This window comes from Oryctolagus cuniculus, chromosome 8 (genome assembly GCF_964237555.1).
Source record: "Oryctolagus cuniculus chromosome 8, mOryCun1.1, whole genome shotgun sequence".
NCBI lineage: Eukaryota > Metazoa > Chordata > Mammalia > Lagomorpha > Leporidae > Oryctolagus > Oryctolagus cuniculus.
Window position 1 is genome coordinate 47,620,523 of NC_091439.1, and position 11,250 is coordinate 47,631,772.

The 11,250-nt window shown below is 36.6% G+C and overlaps 1 pseudogene; it reads right to left on the reverse strand.

Moving 5' to 3' along the window:
• Window positions 1-371: 371 nt before the first annotated feature.
• LOC100351177 (L-lactate dehydrogenase A chain-like) lies at window positions 372-1,230 on the reverse strand (annotated as a pseudogene).
• Between the last annotated feature and the right edge of the window lie 10,020 nt (window positions 1,231-11,250).

Genomic DNA, 11,250 nt, shown 5'->3' on the forward strand with positions numbered 1-11,250 from the left:
GGCAGAGTGGACAGTGAGAGAGACAGAGAGAAAGGTCTTCCTTTGCCGTTGGTTCACCCTCCAATGGCCGCCGCGGCCGGAGCGCTGCAGCCGGCGCACCACGCTGATCCGATGGCAGGAGCCAGGTGCTTTTCCTGGTCTCCCATGGGGTGCAGGGCCCAAGCACCTGGGCCATCCTCCACTGCACTCCCTGGCCACAGCAGAGAGCTGGCCTGGAAGAGGGGCAACTGGGACAGAATCTGGTGCCCTGACCGGGACTAGAACCCGGTGTGCTGGCTCCGCAAGGTGGAGGATTAGCCTAGTGAGCCGCAGCGCCAGCTAGATTTTTAGTTTAACTTTAAAAATTAAGTTAAATTATGTTATTGTAAAAATTAAAGGAAAGAATAATTAGGAGTTGAGGAAGAGAGAGATTGGGGGGGATAAGGAACCCTAAGGAAGACATCATTCTTTACTCCATGCAAACCCTTAAGTGGAAATTGGAAGCACTTGCCTGCAATTCTTCATTTTACTTTTTGCTAAACTTGCCACAGATAATCCAGCGGCCCAGCATGCCTAAATCTGGGTGCAGAGTCTTCAGGGCATCCCCAGCAACAATCACTACACACACACACACACACACACACGAATCTCCATTCTCCCCAATGGTCCACCAATGACAGCTTAACGGGTGAACCCTCAGCCTTTTTCCTTCAGGTAACGGTACTAAGCTGAATCCAGACTGCAACCACTTCCGATAACACAGCTTTTGAGAAAACCGCTTATCTTCCAAGTGACATAGGTAAAGATACACAGTGGATTGGAAACAAGAAGCAATCTGCAGTTGGGTTTGTATTTGACAGAATTATAGGAGTGGTGAATTTCAAGATGTTCATGTTATGCTGGACCAGATTAAGATGGGTTTCTCCCTCTTGCTGGTGCGCCCCAGCTGTGAAGATCACAATCATGGAGTCTGCAGTCACACTGAAGTCTCTTCCAGAGACAAGTTTGGGGGTTTTAAGCAAAAGGCTCCCATGTTGGAGATCCATCATCTCTCCCTTCAGTATGTCTTCATGACATCAACAAGAGCAAGCCCATCTGCTACGTCACCTGTTAAGATACTCATGGCACAAAATGTCATGCCAAACAGTACCAACCCCTACAACTCTGACCTCATGTTGGGGACACGTTCTCCCTCAGAAAGTTGTGAATCAGCTGGTCCTTGAGAGCTGCCATTTTGGACCTAGAAGCAAAAGGAATAGGAATCGGGTGTCACGCAGGCAGGGGGGAGCACAGCAACGGACACCACTCCACAGCAACAGCTCCCAGTGATTAGCTTTCTGTCAGTTCATTGTGATGAACAAGCTCTGCTAACACAAATGTATGTGGTGTTCTCAAGTAAATCTATTTAACATGTTTGGATAAATAAGTGATACTCAGTGCAATATCTGAAGATTCTGGAATGCAAAAAATACAATTTCAATATGAATTCCTGTCTAACAGTTAGTTATTAGAAAATGTTTATGATTGAGTTTACATTATACATAAATAAAAATTGGTAAAAAGAGAAACCAATATTAAGAAATTATTTTAAATAATATCTTCCTTTTGTGAATAATTTAATAAGTATTTAAATAACATAATGGAAATACACCAACTTCTGAATGTGAATCACAAACTACTTTAAAATCTTAGACTAGTTATTCAGCATTAGAAACCATGATGCTATTTAAAATTAAAAAAAATATATTTTCATTTTACTTGAAAGGCAGAGAGACAAACAGAAAGAAAGGGGTCTTCCACTCATTGTTTTACTCCCCAAATGCCCACATCAATCAGGCTGGGCCACGTCAAAGTCCATCTTGGTCTCCCACATGAGTGGGAGTACTCAAGTACTTAAGCCATCACCGGCATGAGCCGGAAGCTGGATAGGAAGTGGAGGAATCAGGAGTCAGGAACTCTCATTTGGGATGCAGGCATCTCAAGTGGCTTGTAACCACTGAATCAAATGCCAGACTTCTTCAATACTATGACTGCAATAATGTCATTTTCCTCAGAGAGTTTGTGTAGGGATTTAATGAAATAATGTAATATTAAGTTGTTAGAGGCCGGCGCTGCGGCTCAATAGGCTAATCCTCCACCTTGTGGCGCCGGCACACTGGGTTCTAGTCCCGGTCGGGGCGCCGGATTCTGTCCCGGTTGCCCCTCTTCCAGGCCAGCTCTCTGCTGTGGCCCGGGAGTGCAGTGGAGGATGGCCCAGGTGCTTGGGCCCTGCACCCCATGGGAGACCAGGAAAAGCACCTGGTTCCTGCCATCGGATCAGCACGGTGTGCCTGCCACAGCGCACCGACCGCAGCAGCCATTGGAGGGTGAACCAACGGCAAAGGAAGACCTTCCTCTCTCTCTATCTCACTGTCCACTCTGCCTGTCAAAAAAAAAAAAAAAAAAAGTTGTTAGAATATACCTTAGTAAATAGAAAGGTTTTAAAAAATATAGGTTAACATTCATTTTTAAATTATTTTCCTTTTTTAAAGGAAAATATCTTGTCATTATTTTAGAAATAGCTGTTTCTATTATACTTATCTACCACAGCTTTCCAACTGGCTATTGATAATCGTAATGAAAAAGTTTCTTCTTAGGAATGATTGTCAAATAGTCTTACATAATGTAAATGATAGTCTCAATATTGAAATTTTTCATTCACATAATAATTTGTCTTCTGTGCTTGTATCATCTCGGTGTATTTTGTGAACCTGGGCAGAGGGCATTTGGGCCATAGGCAAATTGAAAATATTTTCCATGCTCTTTGTTTCTTAGAATGATAGGAAATATTCATGACAAGGATCCTTTGTATAAAGTAGCATTTTCAACTACTATAACTGCTTCTCATTCACTGATCATCATTTGAGACACAGTAATTACATGGAGTACATCAATCCCTAATTTTGGACTGACAGGAGCTTTCAACTTCCCATAAGTCTCTTCTTGACCTTGGGAATGTATATCTGATTCTGTATTAATGTGTATGTATGTAGAAAGATAGATGATATGTGATAGATAGTATTTAATTTGAAATGTGACTTTCTTAATATTTTTCTAGTAAAATCATTTTTTATTTTTTAAATTTTAATTAGTATAAAGAGAATAGATTTCATGTATTTCATAGATACAATTCTAAGATAACCCTATTTCTGTTCCCCCATCCTCTCTGCCACAACCTCCTATCCTTCCTTTCTTTTTATCTTTAATTTTTGCAATAACATAATTTAATTTTAAAATTTAAGCTAAAAATCTCTATGCATTAGCTTTTCTGATTTGCCTCTATAGCTATGTCATATATGTGTGTATGTGTGTGTGTGTTCTTTCTTTTTTTTTTCTTTCTGTGACTCATATATGTCCTAAGAATTCTAAATTAGCAAATGTAGAATGGGGATTTATCCACCAAATCTATGGTTTTAAAGGTATAAGCATAAAAGGAGAAAAATTCATTTCAGAACTCTGAGAAATCATAAAACCAACTCTCACAGTTCAGATAATTATAAGATCAAAATATATGGATTGAAGAAGGGTAGCACCATTGATAGAAGAGAACAGTAACTTGTAGCAAAAAATATGAAACTTATTAGGACTGTTTAAACAGAAAATCCAGAAACAAATCTTGAAAAAATTTAGTACAGCAGGAAAAAAATGAAGGAAATACAAGAGGATGTAATATGGATATCATTGTCTTAGTCTGTAGACCCCTCAGTTCATCTGATGGGACATGGCTTAAATAGTCAAAATATTACTTTCTCCCCTTTATTTAGACTACTAAAAAAACAATTTCTGTGCACACACATTTGACAGATTTTATTTATATCTATATAACACTCAATAACTAGATTATTCAATGGTCATTAATAATCTTTTTTTGTCCTGATTACATGAGGTGGTGCCTGATACACAGTGTATTGGATACATTATTAAGTAAGGTGAATTCAAAATGAATCCTCAGGGTAGATATTTGGCCCAAGTAGGTAAGACACTGATTAGAAAACTTGTGTGTCTTACATCAGAATAACCAGGTTTGACTCCCAGCTCTGCTCTCACTCCTAGTTTCTTAATGATCTGTACACTGGGAAGCAAAAGTGATAGTTGAAGTACTTGGGGCCCTACAATGAACAAGGGAGACTTGGATAGTTTCTGACTCTCGGGTGCAGCCCTGCTCTGTGTGGGCTTTTGCAGGCATTTGAAGAGTGACCTAATGGATGACAGCTCTCCCTGTCTCTTTCTCTCTCTGTGCCTCTCTACTTCTCAAATAAATTACAGAAAATTAAAATTTGATTCTCTGTCTATTTTACCTGAGAAACTTAAGAAGTTTCTATATTTTTAAGGAAGCAGACAAAATAATAAATGAAAACATGTGCATTTTACTAATAAATATTACAACAAGCAAAAACAGAGTATGGTGAGGATGGTACTTGAAGTTTAATTATACTAGCATCGTTGACTGGCTTGAAAATGAGAGGTTCCAGACACCAAACCTCTGCTAATGATGAAATCTCTCCACAGGCTCTGCTGTAAGGGAGGCTGTCTCTTCTCATCATTGCACATTGAGAGAAATCCTCACTTGAGCTGGCAGCCCAATACCTTCTGGTTAATTCTGTTGATTAAAAAGTTTCCTCACCCAGAGCCAAAATTTACTTTCCTAAAACTCTTATAAAATAACTAATTCTATCTTTCCAACTATATTATTTGTATTTATAGAAATAATACCACAAAATATATAATGTAGATATGTGAAAAATGGAAAAATTATAAATAGAGATACTACACATAGTCTTTTATTTGTTAAAGATTTGATAAATTTTCCAAATTTGTATAAATTGTTTTATAGCTTAGTTTATATACATATATACACACATGTGACCCTGTATATGTAATTTCTCAACATTAATGTAAAAATAGGCATTTCCACTTTGTATTTTTGTTATTGTATTATTCTTTGTTACATAATTATCAGTAATGCTCATTCAGAGATTTCATAGTGTATCCATTTTCTGTCTCCACTCTTGCTCAGACCATTTCAGGATTTATTATTGCAGAGAACTTTTGCTTCACAATTAACTTTTTCAGGATAAGATATGGCTTCTTTATAATTTAATCTCTATTACAAAAGTACTCCTTGTGTCATGAACAGTCACTGTTCTTTGTTCAGGAATCTTGGAATGCATAATTCAAGAACATTTTGAAAAATGACATGAGAATATCTCCTAGTGTAATAAATAGATTGAAAGAACAAATATAATCAGGAATACTGGTTGGGAATTGACGGTAGAAAATAGAGAAGGTTGCCAGATATGAATGATAATTTATTTCTGCTTTCTGAGAAGAGTTAATTTGTTTTAATCCTAGAGTCCTACCAGGCAGTCTTTGTCTTGTGCTATGTGCTCTCAAACTTGCCCTAGGAAAGCATTCTTCCTTGATCCTGAGCAGTAGTTCTGGAATGCTCTCCAATTTTACTTCTTGGAGTTCTGTGCTGTACTCTAATCTCAGGAAGTTTGCAAGGCAACCTAGTTGAATGTACATAACAATAACAACAGATCTGTCTTCTTGCAACTCAATTACATTATTAGAAACAGCCGAAGGTGACAAGAATTTAATTGATTAAGATTGACAGTAAATCTTGGTTAGTAATATCCTTACATATCAAGTTTTTTTTTAGGACAACATCTATAAATAGCCAGTAGGCTGTGAACAAACAGCCGACACAGCAAGTCACCATGGAACAGAAATGGCACTGAGACTGAAGTTGAAAACCTGTGTTTGAATTTCAACTCTCCTCGACAGTGGGTAGAAACTGAAAATGCAGCAGGGAAAACATTACTGGTACAAAATCCAAAGTATTTTGCATTCTAACCAGTGGAGACTCAGAACAAACACATGAACAAGTGGACAAGACAATGACAGATATGGATCAGTCTGTGAAGGAAATAAAACAGGGGTATGATAGGGAACTATGTGAACTGTAAATTGTAAAGGCTTTTCTTTCTCCCTCCCTCCCTCCCTCCCTCCCTCCCTCTCTCTCTCTCTCTCTCTCTCTCTCTTTCTTTTCTTTTTCTTTTTTCTTTCATTTTTACGGGGGTGACATTTGAGTTGAAATCTGAGTAATGATAGGAGACAATCATCCCAATTGATATGGAAAAACATTTCAGGCAGAAAGGAAAATGTGTATCCCTGAAAGAAAACAAGTCTGGCAATTTGCAGAACAGTAACAACAAAATAAACTGGTCTCCTTAATCCTGATTAGCTAGGAGCTCTTTGGATATCCAGTGAGGTTAGGGGAGGAGGCACATGGTTGTGCAAGTATCAGGCAACATCTTGTAGAGGACAGTGAAGTTTGGATTACACCAAGTAAATGATGAGCCATTGGAAGGTTATCAGCAGGGTCTTGTGCTGATTTGATTTACATTTATAAAAGATGATGTGTGGTCATAATCCAAAACTCAACTGACTGTAGGAGGTAGGCACATGGCATTTTGAGTGAAGTGAATGTGCTATACACAAATTAAAAGATGCTGTAATAAACTGAAGGGCACATTCTCATTCTGAAGAATTTACACTAAATTAAAATCTCCAGGCTAGATACGGTACTCATCTTCCCAGTTTGTATAGTTGTCTTGCTGTTTGAAAAATAAATTGTAAGGAGGATGGATAAAAACACAGTGGGTTGTGTGTACAGCTAATGAGAGGTATATTATTTTACAGTTTCAAGTTGGAGACAATAAACCTTGGATTGGATGTGTGGAAAACAGAAGAGGAAATGTTATAATTAAGTGTAGTTCCAACACTTTTGGACTGACCATGCTGTTCTTGATGTCATTTTCTGAAACTGAAGAGAAAATAAAAAGAAGAAACAAGATATAATTTCCTTTTGGATAATGCTACATTTGTGGTAAGTATCAAATTTCTAAGCAGAGCTGTCTTCAAGCAGTTGGGTGCATGGATATGTCTAGATTTCAGAAGAGGTACTAGTGTTAGGATATAATTTGAGGAATCATCTCTTTTGAGATATTGTTTAATCTACAGAGCCAGAAGAGATCTTCTGGAAAGATGTAGGTTGGTATCAAGGAATAAAAGCACTAATATTAGCAAGAAATGTAGAGAACATACATTCAGAAAAAGAGATTGTATGGGAGGAGCAATGGGCTAGGCAGAACACCAGCAAAATCAGAGGTAAGAAATAATAGAATAAAATATTTCAAGAGGAAGGGAATAGGTGATCTGAATGAAAGATTTGTAGCAACTTCCGTAATGAACATAAAGAAATACCAGTGGATTTGTCAACATGGAGTCTTTGGTAACCTTGATAATTAAGATAAGAGAAAATGGTTGAAGAAGGCAGAAGTTTGAGTGATGAGAACTAAAAACGGAAGAGGAGGTGAGTATATAGAGATAGAGAATACACCCACCACTTTAAGAAGTGTTATTTTGTGGGCTGTCATTTTGGTGCATCATGTTAAGCTAATACTTGTCACACCAGTGTTCCATATTGGTGTGTTGGTTTGTGACCTGCATGTTCTACTTGCAGTCCAGTGTCCTGCTAATGCACTTGGAAAGGCATCAGAAGATGGTCCAAGTGTGGGAGATCTGGATGGAGTTCCTGCTCCTGGCTTTGGCAGGACCCTTTCCTAGCTGTGTGGCCATTTGGGGAGAGAAACAGTTAATAGAAGATATTTATTTTTCTCTCTCTCTCTCTCTCCATGTCTATACCTCTTTCTCTTTCTTCATCAATCTTTCAAGTAAATTTTTTAAAAAAATCTTTTAAAAAGTTTTATTTTGAAGAGGGTTAGAGAAATGCAGAATAAATGGAAGGGTATCTATGGTCATAGCAAAATTTTCTTTTTCTTTGTTTTTAAATAATACTGGAATTACCTTTTATAAAGAACAACACTAGAACATTATAATATTGGGCAAGGAAAACAATTGCATAGTAAATAAAACATTAGCATCCTTAAAGTGAAAAGAAACACATATTTCTATTTCTGTAAAAGGAATAAGACAAAAAATGGTAAAAGGACCTGAATATTGTATAGGAAAGCAGGTTACTAAGAAAGTGTTATAAGGAATGTTATAGAGTGTTCTTTTGAGTTTTGTAGCCATGACTTAAAATGAGACAAATTGAGCTGATTATGTGATTTTCCCTAACTTCTTAGGTAAATCTACCCACAAAATGGAAAAACATACACATGGGTTGGTGTGCTCTATCAATAACCTAGGGTTGTCATAACAGAACTGGGTGAGTTAAGACAATGGAAATCTGTTGTCTATAAGTTCTGGAGAGCATAACTCAGAAATCAGTGTCAGCAGCTAGTTTTCCCCATAAAAACTGTACAGAACTATTTTTTTTTTCTTCTTCCTAGCTTCTGGTAGTTTAACTGCAGTCTTTGGTGTTTAACAGGTTGTGGCTGCATAAATCCAACCACAGTTTTTGAGGCCACATGGCTCTTCCCTGCATGACTCTGTCTTCCCATGGCATTCTTATAATGGCACCAAGTATTTAGAGGCCCAACTTATTCCAGTATGATCTTGTCTTAACTAATTACAATTCAAATGAACCTATTTCCAAACAAGGCCATATTCTGATATATGATGGTTGAGGAATTCAACATTATTTCCTATGGGGCAACACAATTAAGCCCACAACATCTGAATTAGTGTTTATGCCAACAGAATATTGATGTCCAATAAGCAGGGAGTCAGTGAGGCACAAGGAGCTAAGGAATACCAACACCTAAGCCATGTGCACTGCCTGAATCCCAGCACCTGCCGTGCTGATTCAACGTATCTGTAGACCTAGCACACTCCCTCCTTATGCAGCTGAGCCTTACTTTCCATCAGGCATCAGACACCATCACACATATTCTTGGATATCACCATATGTGCTGTAGCTCTGCTTCAAGCCCTATCTCTTTTGGGTTTTTAGTCAGATCCAGCTCTGAGTCCCACCGCCTTATTTTTTAAATATCACAAACCTAGCCTGGTGGGGTAATTCTCTCTCATGAGATTGCCTGCATTCATGCAAGTGTGGTGAGGTGAAGTCTCATTGTGGTTTTCATTAGAATTTCTCTGATGGCTAGTGATCCTGAGTAGTTTTTCATGTATCTGCTGGTTACTTGAACTTCCTCTTTTGAAAAATGCCTATTCAAGTCCTTTGACCATTTAGTAACTGGGTTTTTGTTTAAATTGAGCTTGCTGTGCTCTTTATAGATTCTGGATATTAATCATTTATCAGTTGCATAGTTTGGAAATATTTTCTCCATTTCTATTGTTTATCTCTTCACTTTGCTGAGTGCTTATTTGCAGTGCAGAAGTTTCACAGATTGGTGCAATCTCATGTATTCATTTTGTCATTAATTGCCTGGGCTTCTGGGGTCTTTTCCAAGAAGTCTTTGCTTATGTCAATGCCTTGCAGAGTTTTTCCAATGTTCTTCTACATTAATTAGATAGTATCACATCACAGATTTAGATCATTGATCCAATTTTAATTGATCTCTGTATAAGGTGTGAGGTTGGGATCTTATTATAAACTTCTGAATACAGAGTTCCAATTTTCCCTGCTTCATTTGTTGAAGAGACTGTTATTGCTCCAGGGATTGATTTTTGCTCCTTTGTCAAAGATTTGTTAGTTGTAGATGCATGGATTAATTTATGCAGTTTCTATTCTGTTCCATTTGTCTACATGTCTAATTTTGTGCCAATACAAAGCTGCTTTGATTATAACTTCCTTGTAGTATGTCTTGAAATCTAGTTTTATGATGCTTCTGGCTTTTGTTTTTGTTGTTTGAGATTGCATTACCTATTCAGGGTCTCTTGTGTTTTCATATGAATTTTAGTATCTTTTATTCTAGGTCTGAGAAGAATGTCCTTAGTATTTTGATTTGTATCACACTGAATATATAAATTGCTTTTGATATAGTGTATATTTTTATGATATTAATTCTTTTAATAAACATTGAAATTTTTTCCATCTTTTTGTATCTTCTACTTCTTTCTTCAATATTTTGTAATTTTCATTGCAGAGATCTTTCACCTCCTTGGTCAAATTTATTCCAAGGTATGTAGATTTTTTGTGGCTATTGTGAATAGGATGATCTTATAAATTGTTTTTGCAGCTATGGCATTGTCTGTCCATTCAAAGGCTATTCATTTTTTGTGTATTAATTTTGTAACCTGCAACTTTACCAAATGCTCTTAGGAGTTCCAATAGTTTCTTAGTGGAGTCTTTGGGTTCCCCTATTTATCGAATCATGTCATCCACAAACAGAGATAATTTGACTTTCTCCTTTCCAATTGGTATCTCTTTGATTTCTTTAGCTTGCTTAATGGCTCTGTCTGAAACTTCTGTGACTAAACTGAATGGAGAAATTGGGCATTCTTGTCTGGTCCTAGATCTTTTTGGAAATTCTTCTAACATTTCCTTATTCAATATTATGTATTCTGTGGGTTTGTCATATATTGTCTTGATTGTCAAATATTCTGTTATACCCAATTTACTTTAAGTATTTATCTTAAACGAATGTTATATTTTATCAAATGTTTCTCCTCATCTATTGAGATCATCATATAATTTTATTCTTCAGTTTGTTAATGTGATATATCACATTTATTGATTGAATAACATGTTTAACAATCACTGCATACTAAGAATAAATACCACTTGATCTGTGTGAATCATCTTTCTGATATGTTGTTGGATTCAATTAGCTAGTATTTTGTTGTGGATTTTCACATCTTTATTCATCTGTGATATTGATCTATATTTCTCTTTGTTGTATCTTTTTCATGTTTTGTGAATTAACGTGATGCCAGGTTCATATAAGGAGTTTAGGAAGATTCTTATCATTCAATGATTTTAATAGCTTGAGCAGAATTGGAATTTGTTATCTAAAGATCTGATATAATTAACCAGTTAGCCAACCAGTCATGGTTTTTCTTTGTTGGGAGGACCTTTAAATAATTCAATCTCTGTCTTGGTTAATGGTCTGTTATGTTTTGTATGTCTTCATGATGCAGTTTGATCTATTTTATAAGTCTAAGAATGTATTTCTCCCAGATATTCTAATTTGTTAGCATACAACTGTTTGTAGTAATTCCTGATGATTTGTTTTATTTCTGTGGTATACATTGCTACATATCCTTTTTCATCTTCAATTTTATTGATTTGGGTCTTCTCCATCTTTTTCTGGTTTGTTTGGCTATATCAATTTTTTTTTTTTCAGAAAAAATAGCTCT